The sequence below is a fragment of the Lithobates pipiens genome, unplaced genomic scaffold (genome assembly GCF_037356315.1).
Source record: "Lithobates pipiens isolate NorthernLeopardFrog02 unplaced genomic scaffold, aLitPip1_a1.2 Scaffold_25, whole genome shotgun sequence".
Taxonomy (NCBI): Eukaryota; Metazoa; Chordata; class Amphibia; order Anura; family Ranidae; genus Lithobates; species Lithobates pipiens.
The window spans coordinates 49561017-49583792 of NW_027507787.1; positions in this window are offsets into that span (position 1 = coordinate 49561017).

Here is a 22776-nt window from a genome sequence, read left to right on the forward strand (position 1 = left end):
GGACGACCGCCTTAAGAAGGCACATGAGCAGCCATCACCGAGCCCAGTGGGAGCAACGGAACACACAAAGCCACACTGCAGGCTCTCACCGTCCAGCCTCGTCTTCTACTTCTCCTTCTCCTCTCTCCTCACAATTGTCCTCCACTCCACCTTCCATCACGCCAAGCTCACATTTTTCTGCAAAAAGGCAGGCTTCCGTGGGCCTAATGTTTGAGCGTAAAAAAATGATGACGCCGGATAACCCTCTTGCCCAACGGTTGGCGGCTGGCTTGTCAGAACTCATAGCCCGCCAACTACTGCCATATAAACTGGTGGACTCGGAGGCCTTTCGCAAATTTGTGGCCATTGGAACACCACAATGGAAGGTCCCAGGAAGGAAGTATTTCTCAGAGAAGGGCATCCCAGAGCTATATGGCCATGTTCAGCGGCAAGTGAATGTATCTCTGGCACACAGTGTCGGTGCCAAGATACATCTGACCACAGACACGTGGTCTAGCAAACACGGGCAGGGAAGGTATATCAGTTTTACTGCCCACTGGGTGAACCTTCTGACGGCCGTCAAGCATGTAACCCGTGGCACCCGTGTAGATTTGGTTTTACCGCCACGGATTGCATGCAGGCCTGACTCTTCTTCTCCTCCTCCTACTCCATCCTCCTCCCTCTCCTCCTCAGCTGCCTCCTCCTTTTCCGCTGCTAGCGTCTCTTCCACTGCACCGCCCAAGCTCCCCAGAACCTATTCCACATGCCAGGTGAGACGTTGCCATGCCGTGCTGCGTCTGTTGTGCCTGGAAGCAAAGAGCCACACTGGCCCGGCACTCCTTTCAGCTTTGCGTTCACAGGCAGATGAGTGGCTAACACCGCTCAATTTGACAGTTGGTAAAGTGGTGTGTGACAACGGTGCCAATCTGCTTAGCGCATTGAAACAGGGCAAAATCACGCACGTGCCGTGCATGGCACACGTCTTAAACTTGGTCGTGCAGCGATTCCTTGTCAAATACCCTGGGGTCCAGGACATCTTGCGGCAGGCAAGGAAAATCTCGGCCCATTTCAGAAGATCTTACACGGCCATGGCTCGCCTTGCTGACATTCAGCGGCGACACCATCTGCCGGTCAGACGTCTTATTTGCGATTGCCCGACGCGATGGAACTCAACCTTCTATATGCTTGATAGGCTGCTCCAGCAGAAACGTGCAGTTAACGTCTACCTGTATGAACTCTGCGAAAGAAACGGTTCTGGGGAGCTGGGTTTTTTTTCACCGCGCCAGTGGCTGCTCATGCGCGACACATGCAGACTTCTGCGGCCATTTGAGGAGATCACCAAACTGGTCAGTCGCAGCCATGGCGCCATCAGTGACATGGTACCTTATGCCTTCTTTCTGGAGCGTGCATTGCGTCGTGTCATTGATCAGGCTGTGGAGGAGCAGGAGCGGGAAGATGAGGAAGTCGCAATGCTGGATGAATTCCCAGGGGGGGCTACTCTATCTGAGACAAGTCAACAACAGGAGTCTGATGAGGAGTCAGAGGAGGATGGTGCCGGGGCGGATGAGCAGGAGCAAGAAGAGCATGCTTTAAACCTTTCTGGGATCCCTGTTGTGCGAGGATGGGGAGAGGAGAATGAAGAGGACGACATTATCCTGGATGATGAGCAGGAGCCAGGCCACCACACCGCTTCCACTTTAGTGCAAATGGGGGCCTTCATGCTCCAGTGTTTTAATAGGGACCCCCGTATAAAAAGCATGAGGGTCAAGGACCAGTACTGGGTGGCAACGTACTTAGACCCCCGGTACAAACACAAAATGGCGGAAATGTTACCGCCGTCGCAGAGGGCTGTCAGAATGCAGCACTTCCAGGCCTTGCTTCGAGAAATGCTGCATTCTGCTTTTGCGTGCGCTGGCAGAGGAGCAATTCCCACTCCCAGAGAAGGATTTGCGGGTACCAATCCAACAGCGCCTGCAAGAAGAGGCCGGTTTGAAGATGTGTTGGTGACTTCGGATATGAGGTCATTCTTTCAGCCGACCCATCGACAGGTGTCATCCGGATCCAGCATCAGGGAACGCCTAGACCGTCAGGTGTCCGACTACATTGGGTTAACGGCCGATGTGGACGCTCTGAGGAGTGATGAACCCCTAGACTACTGGGTGGGCAGGCTTGACCTCTGGCCAGAGCTTGCCCAATTTGCAATCGAACTGTTGGCTTGCCCCTCATCCAGTGTCCTGTCCGAAAGGACGTTCAGCGCAGCAGGGGGGATTGTGACCGATAAGCGTACTCGCCTAGCTCACCACAGTGTTAACTACCTCACATTTCTAAAAATGAATGAGGCATGGATCTCGGAGGAATTCAACACATGTGATCAGTAGACCATGTATATGTCTATAAACAATTTTTGGAATCAAGCACACAGACCTTCTTAATTCATTTGGCTCACTTCCCTGACCCAAAAAAGCACACCGTACTATATGCCCCTACCCTCCTCTTTGAAGAGGTTGAGCGGTGTCATATTTCTACTGGGGCTGCTTATTATGAGGGGTTCCCACCATCCCTGTGCTGTGCTGACTTCCTCCTGGGTGTTCTTATTATGAGGGGCTCCCACCATCCCTGTGCTGTGCTGACTTCCTCCTGGGGGTTCTTATTATGAGGGGATCACACCATCCCTGTGCTGTGCTGACTTCCTCCTGGGGCTGCTTACGGTGCTGCTGTCAGCGCTGTATGTCACGGAGCTGCTGTCAGCGCTGTATGTCACGGAGCTGCTGTCAGCGCTGTATGTCACGGAGCTGCTGTCAGCGCTGTATGTCACGGAGCTGCTGTCAGCGCTGTATGTCACGGAGCTGCTGTCAGCGCTGTATGTCACGGAGCTGCTGTCAGCGCTGTATGTCACGGAGCTGCTGTCAGCGCTGTATGTCACGGAGCTGCTGTCAGCGCTGTATGTCACGGAGCTGCTGTCAGCGCTGTATGTCACGGTGCTGCTGTCAGCGCTGTATGTCACGGAGCTGCTGTCAGCGCTGTATGTCACGGAGCTGCTGTCAGTGCTGTATGTCACGGAGCTGCTGTCAGCGCTGTATGTCACGGAGCTGCTGTCAGCGCTGTATGTCACGGAGCTGCTGTCAGCGCTGTATGTCACGGTGCTGCTGTCAGCGCTGTATGTCACGGAGCTGCTGTCAGCGCTGTATGTCACGGAGCTGCTGTCAGCGCTGTATGTCACGGAGCTGCTGTCAGCGCTGTATGTCACGGAGCTGCTGTCAGCGCTGTATGTCACGGAGCTGCTGTCAGCGCTGTATGTCACGGTGCTGATGTCAGTGCTCTGTATTACGGTGCTGCTGTCAGTGCTCTGTATCTCCTGCACCCTCTTGTTTGCCTACCCTGGTCCCTGACCTTCCCTCTCCTCCATTGCCTTCATTAGCTCCATAGTCCTGAATTGTCAGAACAATTTCCCAAATAAAAAAAAAATGCTTGTAGTTATCGATCCCAAATTCACCTCATACATGTATTATGCTATTGTCCAGGTGGTGGGACTACGTGCTACCCCCTAATAATTACCCCGTGGCCGCAAATTCGACCTAAAGGTTTGCGAAATTCGCCTCCCATTGAAGTCAATGGAGCCCGCGGCGAACGGTCGTTTTCGCGAACGTTTGTGTCCGTTCGCGTTTCGCGTTCGCGAAACGTCCCGTCGGAAGTTCGTCCATCACTACTTCAGTATGTCACAGTACATGTTGGCATTCATGGTTCCCTCAATGAACTGTAGCTCCTCAGTGTCAGCAGCACTCATGCACCCCCAGACTATGACACTTCCACCACCATGCTTGACTGCAGGCAAGTCATACTTGTCTTTGTACTCCTTACCTGGTTGCCACCACACATGCTTGACACCATCTGAACCAAACAAGTTTATCTTGGTCTCATCAGATCACAGGACATAGTTCCAGTAATCCATGTCCTTAGTCTGCTTGTCTTTAACAAACTGCAGGCTTTCTTGTGCATCATCTTTAGAAGAGGCTTCCTTCTGGAACGACAGCCATGCAGACCAATTTGATGCAGCGTGGGGCATATGGTCTGAGCACTGACAGGCTGATCCCCCACCCTTTCAACCTCTGCAGCAATGCTGGCAGCACTCATACGTCTATATCCCAAAGAAAATCTTTGGATATAACGCTGAGCATGTGCACTCAACTACTTTGGTCGACCATGGTGAGACCTGTTCTGAGTGGAACCTGTGCTATTCTTATAGCCTAGGCCAGTGATGGCAAACCTTGGCACTCCAGATGTTTTGGAACTACATTTCCCATGATGCTCCACTACACTGCAGAGTGCATGAGCATCATGGGAAATGTAGTTCCAAAACATCTGGGGTGCCAAGGTTCGCCATCACTGGCCTAGGCCATCTTTATGTAGAGCAACAATTATTTTTTTCAGATCCTCAGAGAGTTCTTTGCCATGAGGTGCCATGTTGAACTTTCAGTGACCAGTATAAGAGAGTGACAACACCAAATTGAACACACCTGCTCTCCATTCACACCTTGTAACATGAGTCACATGACACCAGGGAGGGAAAATGGCTAATTTTTCCCAATTTGGACATTTTACTTAGGGGTGTACCCACTTTTGTAGACATGAATGGCTGTGTGTTGAGTGATTTTGAGGGGACAGCAAATGTACACTGTTATACAAGCTGTACACTCACTGCTTTACACTGTAGAAAAGTGTAATTTCTTCAGTGTTGTCACATAAAAAGATATAATTAAATATTTTTAAAAATGTGAGGGGTGTACTCACTTTTGTGAGATACTGTATATGGTACAAGGTGCAAGCCAGCACAGCCTCAGGCTATGTCAGCCCTCCACACTAACTTCCACCGACTCTCCCGACCCTCCTCCTCTCTCCATCTCCACCTGTTTATCTCATTGCAGGCTCCAGCCCTCACAATGAAAAACAAATCACTCACACCTGGGCAGTAGCAGAAGCACCAGTCCAGCAGGGAGACAATCACCTCTGAAATGGAGTCATGCGACAGGAGGAGAAGGAGCAGAGTGAGACCAGCCGGCACAGGAGTGGAAATGGCATAGAGGTATCCCTCAGCCTCAGTGGTAAAAGGTATAGCAAGGTGCTGTATTCTGCCTGACTGTCTGCGTTTTATAAGTACATAGATGGGGACAGAGAAGGGGATATAGGGACATAGAGAGATGGGGACAGAAGGGGACATGAAGGAAGACAGGGAAGAGTATATTGGGATAGAGCAAAGGAGATTTGGACAGAAGACATCAACAATAAAGTGCAATGTGCTAGTTATTGAGAATAATTAAAGTTGTATATACTGAAGGTGTTTTACCTTTGTGCATTCTATGCATGAAAGTGTTAAATCAGGTTAGGGAGTCTCCAAACAAGACATTCAGATGAGATAGTAGATCCAGATCTTTGTAAAATACACTGCAGTGGTGAGACACAACAAACACACCGATATTTAGTTCTAAGAGACAGAATGAAGAAGGAAGTGTATATGACTTACAAACGTCTAGTTTAACAATATATACCTCATGAATATGCATAAGGTCTAGGCGTGTTATAGGTGTGACCATATAGTTTAGTCCAATCAATGTCCCAAGGGAACAGTTAAATGGGTGTATACATCATGTGACTGGCAAAAAAAGCGATTTCAGCAGTATTTAGTCGGTCCAGACTTTCTGGGTTCTTATCAATAGTTTGTGCCATCACATATCGAACAGTTTCAATTTCCCAGGAATTGAAACAACACACAAAAAAAAATGCCTAGGGAAAGTAAAAAAGTGCATTACCAATTCTTAAAGTGATAGTCTCTCTCTCTCATATACATATATATCTCTTAACATTATCAGATCCCTATAATTCTACTAATTTCACTCCTCTTGACCCCTATGGAGGAGTCACTACCATACCTTCCCTACCTAGTATTATACCAGAGGGTCCACAGTACTACTTCATAGACATGTGCGATTAGTTTCGGACGAATCGCAAATTGGTAGGAATTTCCCTAAATTGGGACACATTGGGGAACATCAGGGCACATTGGGGCACATCAGGGCATATTGGAGCACATTGGGGCACATCAGGGCACATCGGGCACATTGGAGCACATTGGGACACATTGGGGAGCATTAGGGCACATTGGGGCACATCAGGGCATATTGGAGCACATCGGGGCACATCAGGGCATATTGGAGCACATTGGGACACATTGGGGAACATCAGGGCACAGCGTTTACCAGCCAGCATGTAGAGTAGCGCAGGAAGCGTGTGTAATAAGTTCTCTCTCCGCTCCTCCCTGGTGGCACCTCCTCTCTTCTCGTCCTTCCCAGATGATGTCACAAGCAAATAGGGATAGATGAGAAGCGAGGGGAGGGATTGTGTGGAGGGACAGGGACCAACTACTAAGACCAAATGGCCATCTCTGCTGCAGACAGTCAGTTCAAGGAATGTTCAGAGTGAGGGAGGGGTACCCAAGCTTTGGCAAAGTGATTTTCAAAAATGCTAACTGCTCCATTAGCTGGGGGGACAACTGGGATCTTTGGGGTGACAGGATGTTTCCCGTCACAGATAACACCCGCTCACTCTGGACACTTGTCGGAGGGCAGGACAGTAGCTCCTTGGCAATATCTGCGAGGGCAGGCCACTCCTCGCTCTTCCCCTGCCAAAAAAACATTGGATCTGTGGTGGGGTGCACTGGTGGGGCTGACAAATAGGACATGACAACCTCCTTTGCTGATATGGGTTTCTTGGGGTGCACTATGCTGGAGGTTCCCATTAGGGTTTCAAGTGCCTCAGCCAAGACAGAAGATGCTCCGCTGGCAGGAGCTCTGCTCACTTCACTAGATGTAGATGATGCATGGGAGAGGGGGTCTTCAATATCTTCTTCCCCCTCTTCCTCTTCACCCAGACTTACCATCTGCCTTTCCCTCTGATGCACCCTGTCGATTAGTCTGTCCCGCCATGTTGTCATAGCACTACACTGCACAGCCATTTTGCCCTTGATGCGAGGGTCACACATGGCAGCCAGCATCAGTTCTGGGCAAGAGGCGGTCAACTCCTGCGCGCGCCTGCCCAACTCCATCAGAAATGTGTTTAGCAGAGCCAACACATCAGGTTGAGGGCCACCACCCCCAGGCAAAGGTTCCTCAGCCGACTTGAACCGCTCCAATTTGCTCTGAAGGTGGTTGAAGAGTGGGAGCACGTGACCAATGCTGGCATCCTCGCGGCTTAGGTGTTCTGTGACAGAGAGGAAAGGTTTGAGGACTGCCACAATCTGCCCGATTATGGCCCAGTCCTCCCTGCCTAAAGGTCTCTCTATGCCAATGTTATGATCACAGGCCATGGCATGGAGAGCCTTCTGCTGCTCAAGGATGCGTTCCAGCATTGCTAGGGTTGAATTCCACCTAGTCCCCACATCCTGTTTTAGGCAGTGTTCTGGAAGGCCTGCCTTCCTCTGTTCCACCCTGAGGAGGTGGCTGTCCCTCACACTCCGATGGAAGTGGCCAGCCATCTTCTGACAAGAGTCCACCACTTTGGACAGCCTTCCATCGCCGCCAGAAATGGTCTCCACCAACCGAAAACTGTCAGTTACCACCTGGTGGAGAAGGTGGGCTGAGCAGCGCACACCCACAAAGCTGCCATCCCTTACAGCCTTGACCATGTTTCACATGCAGCATGTTTCACGCTATGTGCTTTTCATCAAGCACCTCAGCGTGCAGGAGGAAGGAACGGTACCCATGTTTGTCAACTGCTGACGAGGATCCAGATGTTTGAACTACATCATGGGACACCTTGGCCTGCCACCAGGGACAGGAAGGCATGCTGGGCACTACACGCACTCCACAGGTCAGTGGTCAGGTGCACTGCCTGTCCACCTGCCCTTCCAATCTCCTCCTTGAGCACCCCGACACAAGACCTGTATAAGGCTGGCACCACAGTTTGGCTGAAGGTCTTACGTGATGGCACACGGTACTGTGGTGCAACAGCCTGCATCAATTGCTTGAAGGGCTCACCTTCCACCATGTTGAAAGGTGCTCCTCCAACTGCAATGAGCTGGCCAATCAGGCGTGTTAAAGGCTGGTGGGCTCTATAGGCACTAGAATAATATAGAGATATTAGACGGCTGATTTGTCGTCACATAAGGCAAAATGTATATATAAATCAATGTGCGTTTTTTATGGGGGGATAGTAAAGAACCCTCAAAGGGGATTTCGTATTTACTCCCTCAGCACTGACACTTTATGCGTTTTATTTTACTTTCTCTGTTTTTGATATAATTGCCACAACTTGCACAGTTGAACGGATATTCTGCTCATTGCTTTACCTACATTGTTTCAGCATTTTTTATGGTGTAGAGGAATCTTGCACGTATTATTATAGTATTGATTAATTTTTTTCTGGCACTGGCACTTTATGCAATTTTTGATAGTTACAACAAATCGCATTGGGAATCACTTGTTTCAAATATTTTGATTGTGTTTTTTCCGTATTTTTCACCTATATTTGAATATACCTTTGATGTTATAAGAAATGTTACAGTGCTTTTGAGGGTTCTTTACTATCCCCCCATAAAAAACACATTTTGATTTATATATACATTTTGCCTTATGTGACGACAAATCAGCCGTCTAATATCTCTATATTATTCTAGTGCCTATAGAGCCCACCAGCCTTTAAGGCTGGACTTCCTGTCATAGTACATCGCACCACTACTTCTGTTTTTCCATTTTTTCCCACTGGGGTTCAGGTACCCCACTTCAGTGTGTGCAGCAGTACAATGCCCCCTGCTTTTCGTTTTACCTTGATTAGGCGCAGGAATACTTTCTTATACTAATCAGGCGTGTTATTTTATGCACCTGCGCCCGAGACATACCCTTACTCTGAAAGCCACCAAAATCTTCCAGGATGGCCTGGCTGGTATGGATTGGATGCGGGGTGGTAACAGCATTCTTTTATGCCTTATACTGGCTGGTGGTGCTGGCACTCATGGTGGCTGTGGCGGTGCCACTATTGGTTCCCCTTTTGGTGTTTGGAGGAGTGGCCATAATACTTTTCTCCCCTAACAGCACTGCATGGTGGTGCACACGCATGTGCCGGTTCATGCCACTATTACTGAGATGCCCTATGTCTCAGCCCCGGCTGACCTCCCTGCCACAGTGATTGCATTTGGCCTTCTGACCGACACCAATTCTTTGAAAATGCTGCCAAATGCTGGAACCGCAGCCACCAACTCGGACACTGCCTAATGGAATACCTTCCACTGCAGTGGTCACACTCTCTTTCTGAGGTTCGGCAGGAGCGGGAGGAAGAGACCTGAACATCCCAGGTATTTTGGGTTCTGTGATGGATTGAGGTCTAATGGTTGCATTGGCCCATTCTGATGCTGGAGGCTTAGAAAGCACTTGAGCAGGGGTCTTTTCAGGAGAAAAAAAATAGTGGGGACTGAGGGGAGATACTTTCTGGGCTGTCAGTGGTGCCAACATGGGTAGAGGGCTGGAAATTAAATTTGTCTACAACAATGTCACGAAAGCCTGCTTCCACCTCTTTCACATTGCCAAGGGAACAGTGATCATTAGAAGCAGTAAACTCTGTCTCCTTGCTGACCACTGCCAAGCTCCCTGTAGTGCTGATGGTGATGGCACTGGCAGCAATGGTGGTGGTGACATCATCATGAGCCTCGGCCTCCTGACATGTTTCCTGCTGCATGGCCAGGATCTCCAGCTTTGGCTGCACAAATGTATGTGCACTGGGAACCCCTTTGGCCTGCCCTCTTCCATAAAAGGTAACAATGGGCAGCATGTTACCAGCAGCAGTGGCAGAGGTGGTAGCGCCACTTTTGCTATGAATTGTGCTGCTGGTTCTAGAAGGTAAATCCTGGAACAGCTGGCGACATGCAAATGTCTGCTGTTTGCCAGGCTCTTTACCACCAGCAGTCTTCACTCCCAGTCGCCTCAGCTTTATGGGAGGTGAGCTGAGCTCAGAGGGCGCAGAGACAGAACATCCCACCTGCTGCTCATGTGAACAGCTCATAGTTCTCCCTCTCCCAGCAGCACTCTTACTGCTTTTTTGGCCTTGTTTGCTGCTCATTTTTCCTTTAAAAGTTAGAAAAATGTAGACAAAAAAAAATATGATTTTGATTGCAGCAAACTAACACCAAAATCACCAAATGTACAAAGAGAATATATCAAAATATTAACTAAATGAAACAAGAAATGAAAAAAAAAAATGATCTCTCAAAACCAACCAAAAAACGAATAAAACCAGAAACTAAACACTAAGGCCGCGTACACACGCGGGGACTGTTCGCCCAACTTTGTCCGTCAAACAGTTTCGGCAAACAGTCCGCTCAAAATTAGCATGGACGGACATGGCCACACACGACGAACGAACAGTTTGCTGAAACCGTGCGCGATGACGTGAACGGCACGTACGACGGGACGAAAAATACGACGTCCTATACACTGCATTATAACTTTCGGCGTGTAAATCCTTTCTGAGCATGCGCGGAACTTAGTTTGACGAACAAGCCTACACACGAGGGGACTGTTCGCTGAAACAAAGTTTCAGCGGACAGTTTTTCGGAATTTCCGAAAAACCTTGTTCAGCGGACTGTTCGCTGAAACTGTCCGCTGAAAGCCCACACACGAGCGGACTGTTTGCCGAAACACTGTTCAGCGGACAAAGTTGGGCGAACAGTCCCCGCGTGTGTACGCGGCCTAAGAGATGATACACTTGCAAACTACAACAGATATAAACTAAAATGAACAATGAAAAACTAAGGATTGCAAAGATATTCGCTCAGATGCACAGACAAATAATCGTGTGATCTGCTCCACTACACTAACTAACCCACAAAGTGAAGTCACATGATCGGGCCTGCCCTGTAGGCCTCAGCAGCAGAAGAAAACCTCTGACTGGTCAACCAAGTCACATGTTGTTTCCGTAGTAACGAAATTTGGACATATTGTCATATTGAGGTATATATTTTTTCCTTTAAATTCATCGTAAAGAACGTTCGTACAAGTTAACGAACCTAACGACAATTCGTATTTCGTACGAATTGAAATTGAATTTCGGACACGAAATACGAAGTACGAATTAATTCTAATACGAACCGGAACGTAATGAAAAAAATTTATTGACGGCGCCCATGTCTACTACTTCACACCTATGTGGAGTAAAGCTCTTCTTAGGGTGTATGTGGATACATATCTTTACTCATTCGTGTCACCCATCTCGGCATCATACATATCTGCTAATTTCACTATCTGATAACACTCTATTTCTTCCTTGGGGTCATCTTCCTCAGTTCTAACTGTCATTGTAGTAATCCTTGTATTTCACATTTAGCACACCTGAAAAAATAAACAAGCAATCATATAACAATAAGTGGTGTTGCGCTCCAAATTAGTACCGCTACTAAATAGAGTAAACAAATATCAATAAATGTGCCTGTGCACAAAACTAAAAGTAATATAAATACAAAATATCTGCTAACAACTAACTGCTTCAAAATGTACACCTTCTAAAGTGCATCAGTGTCTGAAACGATATTCAATAAAGTGCAGTGTAAATTATTTGATAAAATATATAATCCCAGCATAAAAACATAAAGTGCATCAGTGTAAATAAATAAAGTCCAATAAAGATTCGATGTGTCTCAATCCACAACACCAAACCATCTGTATTAAATCATGCAATCTGTGAGTCCACACAGTGCCATAAAACGAAAAACTCAGTGAGCGGAGAAGTGATTCCACAGGTGATCTTGTGAATCCTCAAAAACTGTGTTCACACACTAGGTGCAGTGGCTACCTTACCTCACTGCTGTAAGGTAAACAGCATTTATTAATTCCAAAAGGTTAAATGTTGCTGCCCCCTGGTGTAGGTACTGCAGATAATTCCCTCTAGGTGCTCAGCCATAAACCATAGGTAATTACCATAGAAGAAAAAAGGAGCTCCAATAGTGAAGTATGTACCAATGTTTCTACTTTATTATAAAAAGGACATAGTCCTGGGTACTCACATTTAATAACAAAGATCATGGATAAACACAAACACAAATCGAATGAGCGCCGCGCTCGTACTCCGGACGTCACTTCCGGTGTCCGGTGTCTTCCTATCTCTATTGTGTTCCTGTAGGGAATACACCGTCAGGTGTTCTAGGAGCATAAGTTTCAAATCTAATTTGACTACTTATTACACTTTTGTGAGGCACTGTAGTGGCATGGATGTGGCATGGATGAGCATGAATGAGGATGGGTGAGCCATGGATGGGGATGGCTGAGTATGGATGGGATGACTGAACATGAATGAGTATGGCTGAGTATGGCTGGATACGGCTGAGTACGAATGGGTACTGCTGAGTATGGCTGGGTATAGATGGGACGGCTGGGTACAGCTGAGTATGGCTGGGTACAGCTGAGTATGGCTGGGAATGGATGGGATGGCTGGGTATGGCTGAGTATGACTGGGTACGGCTGCGTATGGCTGAATATGGCTGGGTATCACTGAGTATGGCTGAGTATTGCATAGATTAATAATAAAGAGAAAACTACTATATATATAACGTCTTGCAAAGGGTAGGAGAAGGTGCACACAGTACATGGATACTAAAATGGGCAGCTGTACAGTATTATATTGTCCATAAAATAACTCTACAAATTCCCTCTTCGAACACTAGTCTTACAGAACTCTCACCTTATGAAAATTAAGTAAAACACATCAATAAGCAAGTTGAATTCTTCACAGCATCCTATTGGGGCCTTATTTTGTTAACATACACTGCTGCTGGAACCATGGGTATTTCTCCAAATATATAAATCCTCCACTGAGCCATCCTAATTTGCTCCGGTATAGTACCACAGCAAAAATGAGGGTAAGAGAGAAAGAATGCCTCCAATGGGGTAGTATGTTCAAAAAACTAAGGTAATATTTATTCAAGTACCAAATAGGTGGACTCTTACATAAAAAATATAAAAGTAAGCAATAACATCAACATTCTCAGCGCCTTCTCACGTCACTTCCGGTATGCGTCTGATTACTCGTTACTACACGTCACGTGTCTTTATCTGGGGTTCCAGTGGCCATTTTCCATGATCCGTGATGCATCAGGTCCTCTGGACCCCGTGGTCACGGAAACTCCGGTGTGCATGCCCCATGGGGCGAGCGGGAGCGCGACTCTGGGAGGACGTCAATGTGTGCCCTCCCAGAGTTATCGAACTGCCCTGTAGCTGTCATTCAGCTATGGGTTGGTTGTTAAGTAATTAAGGCCAATTTCTGGCTTGGCTCATAAGGAGGATGAGCCTTGTTTATGTTTCTTTCCATTGCCTTAGGGCCTACGTGATCTGGGCCATGGGTTAGTTTCATGATCATCTTCTCTGTTTGAGGTGGGAAACATATTTAATTTTCCTTGCACAAGAGTCCTTCTTGATTCTTTTCTGCTCTGTCCCTTTCCATGATTGCTTCTGTTGGTGTTTCAACAGTCTTCCTGGCAGTATGATCAGCAAACCGGTTTCCTTTTTGTTCCATGGGTTGTCCTCCAGTATGTGCCTTGGCCTTCAGGATGGCTACTTCCTTTGGGAGGGTGACTGCTTCAAAAAGTTCTTGAACATATTTCCAGTTTTGAATAGGTTCTTCTGCAGCAGTTGTGAATCTTCTGTTCTTTCTTATGGGTACATAATCATGGACTACTCTGAGAGTATACTTGCCATCAGTGTAGATGTTGGCTGTTTGATCCTTTGTGGCCTTACAGACTCTAATTTCCACCACTTTGGCAACTTGCACTGAAAGTGATGAAGGGAGTAGTTGGGTCTCAGTCACTTCCTCTAATGTTGTCACTGCATATGCCATTCTTGGGACTCCATCTTTGTACAGGCATGAACCGTCTGCAAAGGGAATCAGATCAGAATCTTCAAGAGGTGTGTCCTTTAATGGAGTGATTTACTGCATTTCATCTTCCATGAGTTTTTAGCAGATGTGGTCACTCTCCTCTTCAAGATTTTCTTCTCTCTCTAGGAAAACGACTGATTGTGGTACATCTTTTCACTTCTATTTCTCCTAATCCAAGCAGGATTGTAAAAGCATATCTTCCCTTTTGTACAACACCACTGGCACAGGTGGCAGCTGCAGTTTTCTTTTTGTGTTCTTGCCACGACATGGATCTTGGTGCATCCGCCAACCGGATCTATTTTATACATGGCTTGAAAGGGTTTGTGGTCAACAGGGCAGGATAAGGAGGTTTACACCATTTAAGAATGCAGGATATACAGAAAACGTGACAACATGTCAGGGTCGTTACCTGGATGGTCGCGGTGCTGCCCGTGTTGGTGCGCGCCGATGTCCTGCGGTGCGTGCTGGGGTGCGTGTTCCTGTGCGTGCGGTGTTGCGCGCTCCTGTGGGCGCTGGTGCGCGTCAGTGTGTGCCCTCGCGTGCCCCTGCTGGCGCTGGTGCGCGTCAGCGCGCTGTGGTGGGCACTTCGGGTACCGCTGGTGTGTCTGCCGGCGTTCGGGTGCGCGCGCGCCCGTGCGCGCGCCCCTGCGCATCGGCGCGCGCCCGTGCGCGGTGCTTGGCGCCAAATGGCCTATTTAGGTCTGCCACTGACATCTCCCAGGTGCTGCCTGATCAACAGCTTCCCGGTTCCTGTCCCGTTGTTCGTATCCTGTGTTCCTGTTTGCTTACCTCCTGACGACCCGGCTTTCCCTTGACACCGCTGACCTCTGCCTGCTTCTGACCTCCGCCTGTTTGACCTCTCTTTTGCCTGCTCCTTCTGTGCCTCTGCTGCCCGCCTGTTGCCGTACCCTGCCTGCACCCGGACTTGCCTGCTCTGCTCCTGTTCTGTACCCAGTTGCCTGTGTCCTATCTACACACCTGCTGCCAGAAGCTTCCTGCAAGTTCCTGCTCCTGGAGCCATATCACAGGCTCTCTTACCACTCCGCACTCTCAGCCACCTGTCTGCTCTATCAGGGGTTGTAAGTCGGACACGTACGGGAGACCACCCTCTGCCCAAGCGGACTCATCGGTTCGGTAAGTGCCAGCCTGACAGTATCAGGCAGCCATGACTGAGTCCGGGCAGGGGGCCTCCCCTATGGATGAGTTATGCAGACATTTGGCCGGTCTGACCCAAGCCGTGAAGAGTCTCCAGGATGGCTACTCAAGGTTGGAGGAGCAAGTCCAAGCCTTGTCCTCCTCATCTAACCCTCAAGGAACCTCCCCCACCGGTCTTTCATCTGCACCCTCCGTAGTGATGCTTCCTCCAGAGCCAAGGGTACCTACACCCGAGAGGTTTTCTGGCGATCGCACCAAGTACCGTGCGTTTCGCAACTCCTGCGAATTGTACTTCGCACTGCAGCCCCGGACATTCTCTCTAGAGGCAACCAAGGTGGGCTTTGTGATATCCCTGTTGTCCGGCGAGCCTCAAACCTGGGCCCATCGTTTATTGGAGCAGAAATCTGGAACCCTGGATAGCCTTGACAACTTCTTCTTGGCCATGTCTCAGCTCTATGAGGACCCTCAGTTGACTGCGACTGCAGAAGCCGCACTACACTCTCTCCAACAAGGTCGCAGAGCGGCCGAGGACTATGCAGTGGAGTTTCGCCGTTGGAGCTCCGACACGGATTGGAATGACGCCGCCTTGCGTCACCAATTCCGGATGGGACTTTCTGACCCCCTTAAGGATGAGTTGGCACGGGTAGGAATACCACAAACCCTGGACGAGTTAGTCAACCTCTCCATTCAGATTGACCGCCGGTTAAGGGAACGCCGGTCGGAGAGGTCCTCCAGCCACTTCCGTCCCACCTGGGTGCTCCCCAAGGTTCCCAGTTCTGCTGGTCAGTTCTCTTCTACCTCTTCTGCCCCCGCTCAGGAAGCTCCGGAACCAATGCAGCTCGGGTTACTCCGGCCCTCGTTGACCCCTGAAGAAAAGCAGCGCAGACGTACCCTTAACTTATGTCTCTACTGTGGTGAACCTGGGCACTATGTCAGGGCTTGCCCCAACAAGACACGTAAGTGTGTTTCCTCTTCCTTCACGTGTGCCTCTGTTCTATGAAAACCCAGTTCTCACCTTGCCCTTCTCCTCACTTTGCAGCTTCCAGGAGGGAGTTTTCCAGTGTCAGCCATCATTGACTCCGGAGCATGCAGCTGCTTTATCGATCTGACTTTCGCTGCCAACCATCACATCTCGCTCATACCCAAGGCCCAGGGGCTTGCTGTACATCTAGCCGATGGCTCCGCCCTTAGTTCCGGTCCTGTCACTCAAGAGACTGTTCCTCTGCTGGCTACTATGGGCACCTTTCACCAGGAGCACCTGCGTCTGGATGCCATCTCCTCCCCCTTGTTTCCAATTATCCTGGGAATACCCTGGTTGCAGGCCCACAATCCAAGCATTAACTGGGCCACAGGAGAAATCAAGTTTCTCTCCGATTACTGTCAACAACACTGCTTGGCCCGACCGACATGCAACTCCTCTTCACTTCTCTGTTTGGATGTCGATCCAAAATTGCTTCAGACCGTTCCGGAACCCTACAAAGACTTTGTGGATGTTTTCAGCAAGAAAGGCGCAGATATTCTTCCCCCCCACAGGCCTTATGACTGCCCTATTGAACTGTTACCAGGTACCGAAGTCCCCTTTGGGAGAATTTTTCCATTAACGGAACAGGAGTTAGGCACGCTGAAGGAGTATATTGACGAAAACCTAAAGAAAGGGTTTATCCATCCTTCTACTTCCCCTGCCGGTGCTGGCATTTTTTTTGTCGAAAAAAAGGACCATTCCTTACGTCCCTGCATTGACTATCGGGAATTGAATAAGATAACTGTCAAAAATCGTTACCCTTTACCCCTAGTACCTGAGTTGTTCCAGAGGCTGGGGTCTGCAGTCATCTTTTCGAAATTGGATCTTCGCGGAGCTTACAATTTAATCCGTATCCGAGAGGGAGATGAGTGGAAGACAGCGTTTCGTACTCGTTTTGGGCACTACGAGTACCTTGTCATGCCCTTTGGGCTGTGTAATGCACCCGCAACCTTTCAACATTTTGTCAACGATATCTTCCGCGACTACCTGGACCTATACGTAATTGCATACCTGGACGATATCCTAATCTTTTCCTCATCCTTGGAAGACCATCGTAGACATGTCCGCAGTGTGCTAGCTCGTCTCAGAGTACACGGGCTCTACGCGAAACTCGAAAAATGCGAGTTTGAACGCCAGTCCATCCAATTCCTGGGCCTGGTTATATCTGTGGAGGGCATCAAGATGGACCCCCAAAAAGTATCTGCCATCCTGGACTGGCCTGCACCTGTGGACAGGAAGGGCGTACAACGTTTTGTCGGTTTTTCCAACTTTTACCGGAAATTTATCAGGGGCTTCTCTGCGATTATTGCTCCCATCACCGAACTGACCAGGCAGGGTACCCGATTCTCTTGGACCCCTGAGGCACAGCTGGCCTTCGAAAAACTTAAGATGCTGTTCACCTCTGCATCTATTCTAAAACATCCGGACCCAGCCTTACCCTTCGTTCTTGAAGTGGATGCTTCGGAAATCGCTGTGGGGGCGGTGTTATCTCAACGGCAGGGTGCCAAGGCCCTTCTTTTCCCGGTGGCGTTCTTTTCTCGCAAACTGTCATCATCTGAAAGGAACTATGATGTTGGGGACCGAGAACTTCTGGCCATCAAGGCGGCTCTGGAGGAGTGGCGTTACCTATTGGAAGGTGCTGCACATCCCATCCTGGTTTACACCGACCACAAAAACCTGGAATATTTGAGAACTGCCAAAAGACTTAGACCACGGCAAGCCAGATGGGCTCTTTTTTTTTCCCGGTTTCAATTTCATATCACCTATAGACCTGGTTCTAAGAATGTCAAGCCGGACGCCCTGTCACGTATGTTTTCTATCCCTGAAGAGACTCGGCCTCCTGATACTATTCTCCCTTCTGGGAACTTCTTGCTCCTCCAAGGGGACCTTATCTCCCGGATCAGACAGGCTTCTGTTGGAATGCCCCCGAGCCCCGAGGTCAGCTGTAGTGAGGGGTTGTTCTGGCATAAAGGCAAGATTGTAGTCCCTGAAGCCTTGAAGTTAAACGTGTTGGAACTCTGCCACGATCATAAGATGGCCGGACACTTTGGTACCCGGAAGACCGCCGAACTGATTCAGCGCACCTTTTGGTGGCCTCAACTTCTTAAGGACTGCAAGGACTATGTGGACTCGTGCAGCACTTGCTCCCGAAATAAAAACAGCCGGACGCGGGCTTGGGGCCTACTGAAACCTTTACCTGTCCCTGAGAGACCGTGGAAAATGATTTCGATGGACTTTATCGTGGAACTCCCCCTTTCCGAGGGGTTCTCTACTATCTTTGTTGTCGTAGATAGGCTGTCCAAGATGGCCCACTTCCTCCCGATGAGGGGCACTCCCTCGGCTATGGAGACGGCCAAGATCTTTGTCAAAGAAGTTGTAAGGCTGCATGGGATCCCGGCAAGTATTGTTTCTGACCGAGGCGCCCAATTCACCTCGAGGTTTTGGAAAGCGCTCTGCGGGTCTCTTGAAATTGAACTGGCCTTTTCCTCCGCTTATCACCCCCAGACAAACGGACAAACGGAGAGAACCAATCAGTCCCTGGAGCAGTACATCCGCTGTTTTTCTTCCTTCTCGCAGGATGACTGGGTCTCGCTACTACCCATGGCGGAGTTTGCTTATAACAACTCCTTGCACTCCGCCATCAACCAGACACCGTTCTTTGCCAATTACGGCTTCCACCCAGCCTTCTTGCCCAGCTCAGTCCCAGAATGCCTTGTTCCAGCAGTTTCCGAGACATTGGACTTCTTTTCTAAAAACAACCAACTCCTAAAGGAAACCATGGCCCGGTCCCAGGAATGCTACAAACGGGCGTTTGACAAAAGGAGACGGGGAGAACTCGTTCTGGCTCCCGGCAGCCAAGTATGGTTATCTACAGTCAACCTTAAGATGGCCTGTCCTTCCAGGAAGTTAGGCCCTAAATTCATGGGCCCCTTTTCTGTAAAAAGGAAGATAAACGAAGTGGCATATGAACTTAACCTGCCTGACTCTTTTAGAGTGCACCCGGTCTTTCACGTGTCCCTACTGAAGCCCGTTACCCCAAATCCCTTTGCTGACCGCACCACCGACCCACCCGAACCTGTTATAGTGAACAATGAAGAGGAGTTTGAGGTTGAAGCAATCCTTGATTGCAGGAAGAGGGGTAATGTAACCCAGTACCTCATCAAGTGGAAGGGTTATGGACCTGAGGACAACTCCTGGGAACCCGAGGACAATCTACATGCTCAGGAACTTTTGCGGGCCTTCAAGAACCGTCAGGTTTCCAGATCGGCTCACCTGGGCAGCCGGAGTCTGCCCTTAGGGAGGGGGCACTGTCAGGGTCGTTACCTGGATGGTCGCGGTGCTGCCCGTGTTGGTGCGCGCCGATGTCCTGCGGTGCGTGCTGGGGTGCGTGTTCCTGTGCGTGCGGTGTTGCGCGCTCCTGTGGGCGCTGGTGCGCGTCAGTGTGTGCCCTCGCGTGCCCCTGCTGGCGCTGGTGCGCGTCAGCGCGCTGTGGTGGGCACTTTGGGTACCGCTGGTGTGTCTGCCGGCGTTCGGGGGCGCGCGCGCCCGTGCGCGGTGCTTGGCGCCAAACGGCCTATTTAGGTCTGCCACTGACATCTCCCAGGTGCTGCCTGATCAACAGCTTCCCGGTTCCTGTCCCGTTGTTCGTATCCTGTGTTCCTGTTTGCTTACCTCCTGACGACCCGGCTTTCCCTTGACACCGCTGACCTCTGCCTGCATCTGACCTCCGCCTGTTTGACCTCTCTTTTGCCTGCTCCTTCTGTGCCTCTGCTGCCCGCCTGTTGCCGTACCCTGCCTGCACCCGGACTTGCCTGCTCTGCTCCTGTTCTGTACCCAGTTGCCTGTGTCCTATCTACACACCTGCTGCCAGAAGCTTCCTGCAAGTTCCTGCTCCTGGAGCCATATCACAGGCTCTCTTACCACTCCGCACTCTCAGCCACCTGTCTGCTCTATCAGGGGTTGTAAGTCGGACACGTACGGGAGACCACCCTCTGCCCAAGCGGACTCATCGGTTCGGTAAGTGCCAGCCTGACACAACAATCTTCTGGAAAGCCAATCTCCAGGGAAAGACTGTTTAGACGAATTGGACATCTCTCAGTTAAACTTAATGCTAAAGTACTGGCATCAGTCCCATCTTTGCCTTCATCGCCATCTTTTTCTTCATGTTGCTGGTCTCTGGCATCAAATGAGCATAAACTTTTGCTCCTCATCTTTCCCACTAAACCTATTAAGCATTAAAGTGGTTGCAAACCCGTTACAACCACTTTTACCTACAGGTAAGCCTAGATTAATGCCGGGCATACACGGTTCGAATTTCGAAAGAATTTTCTTTAGAAAATCGTATCTAAGAATTTTCGTATGAATTTCGCACCATTAGTGGGCTGCAGCAACAGCCGATTTTCGTGCGGAATTAAAATTTGAAGAATCGGACATGTTGGAAATTTTTAGAAAAACTAACGATTTTCTAATCAATGATGGGAGAATCGTGCGAGAAACGTAAGAAAATGTACGGAGATAAAAGAAAATTTACTGAGAGAAAAGAAGATTCCCAGCCAAGAAAATTATTTTATGTAACAACATGAGGGGAAATTGAAGGCTTGGTCGGCCGAATTTCGAAAATCAATGGTGGCATCATCGGATCACAAAAAAAACAAATTTTCTGATTTTGAAAAGAAAATTTGTTCGAAATTCGACCATGTATGGCCTGCATAAGGCTTACCTGTAGGTGCTCGAAATATCTCTAAAACCTCCACGGTTTAGGAGATATTTACAAAAAAGACGATCAGCAATGTCTACAGCGCATGCGTGAGCATGCTGTTTCTAAAGGAGATAGTGCCGGACTGGTGGCTCCCAAGCACATGCGTGGGAGTGGCATCATCGTGTCTCAGGCCAATCACAGCGCCGGAGCCGCGATACCCGGAAAGAAAGATGGACACTTTGTGGAAGAGGGGACAGCGGTGACATTGCAGGCTTCAGTTTCAGGTAAGTGACACATAATGGGCTACTATGCGATGCATAGTAGCCCATTATGCTTTACCTTTGCAGGGAAACAAAGAGGAAGTAAACGTAAGGAGGAAAAAAGTGCATAAATGTAAATAAATGAATGAAAAATGAGCTAGCTGCACACCCCTAAGTATTCGAGAGAGAATAAAAAAAGAAGAGTTCCCCTTGGGGTTTTCAGGCAGCAACAAGAAGCAGAGATAAATCCGTGAAAAGTTATATTTATTTTATTGATTCAACGGCTTATTTGCCATCATAGATTTAAAAATACAGGCTCTGGTATATAATATTATAGCATATCAGTGGATAAACAGTATATGCAACATTTAATACAAAATAGGTTACAGGAACAATTTACAAGTACAGCACTTTTTCAAAAGTTGCAAAATAGCACCCGGGCTGCCCCAATGCATTTCGACCTTCAGGGAGTCAGGGTCTTCTTCAGGGGGTAAAAAGCAACAAAGCCCTGGCGTTTTAACCGAAAAATTAATGTAATATCAAAACTTATTTCAATAATATTTACCAGTTCCACCGAACCAATGCTTTTCAACCAGAGACTTCTAATAAAATCTGAAAAACTGAACAGTGCCTTCCCTCAAAGGGTCATCCTGGATCCGCTGCCCCACTATTTTGACCCACCTCAACCACCCACCAAGATGGAGTAAAACCCATCAGGGTTTACTGCCTCTTTTAAGTCTGTTGTCTTTCTCACCTCTCTCTGGGCTTCAATGCTACTGCACACCAGGGGCGGATCCAGAGTCTAGTCTCGGGAGGGGCACTGCCAGAAAATAAGGCTGCTTTCACACTGGGGTGGGCGGGCGACAGCGGTAAAGGCCGCTAACAGGACGGTTTTATCTCATTTATTTCTGGGATCCGCACGCATGACATACTGGGATATAGCGGCTGTGTGTCTCAGTATAAATAAATGGGATGCATGTAACACTTTATGCATCCCCAAGCCAGTAAAAGACAGCCCTACATGTCAGACGCATGTCTGCCTGTGTGAATGAAGCATAAAGATACAGATTTCTGTCATTCTATATCATCATTATCATCATGATAATCACACAATACAGGTGTTGTGGCTCAACGCACCTGTGCTGTGTGATTATCATGATGATAATGATGATGATTGGTAATTGTAATATGACACATGGAGGGGGTTAATGTACTCACTGATGTATTACTGACCAGTGGCAATTAATTAACCCCTTTGTGCTGCATTAGTGGCACTAGTGGCAGTGTTTATAAACCCCTTCATGCTGTAGCATAAAAGGGGTTAATTAACATTGATGGTGCCACTGTCATTAATGCAGCACAAAGGGGTTAATTGTCACTGATCACAAATACATGAGTGAGTACATTAACCCCCTCCATGTGCCATATTACAATTACCAGTGTAAATTATTTCACCCCCCCACCCCCAAAGCATTCACCACTTCACCTGTAAGACAAGGTGTTAACTAATAACAATGCAATGCCTGCCGTAGCTCATTAACATAACAATGCTGCTCGTAGCTCATTAACATAACAATGCCCACCGTAGCTCATTAACACAACACTGCTTTAGCTAAGTAAGTGATCACTCACTTGCAGTGCACTGAGCTGGCTACAGTCCATCTTGTCTTCAATCCTGCGCGCCTCTGAATCGTGACGTCACACCAGCCGGGACTAGGAAGCTCCTGTCGGGTGGAGATCACTCCGCCTGACAGGGA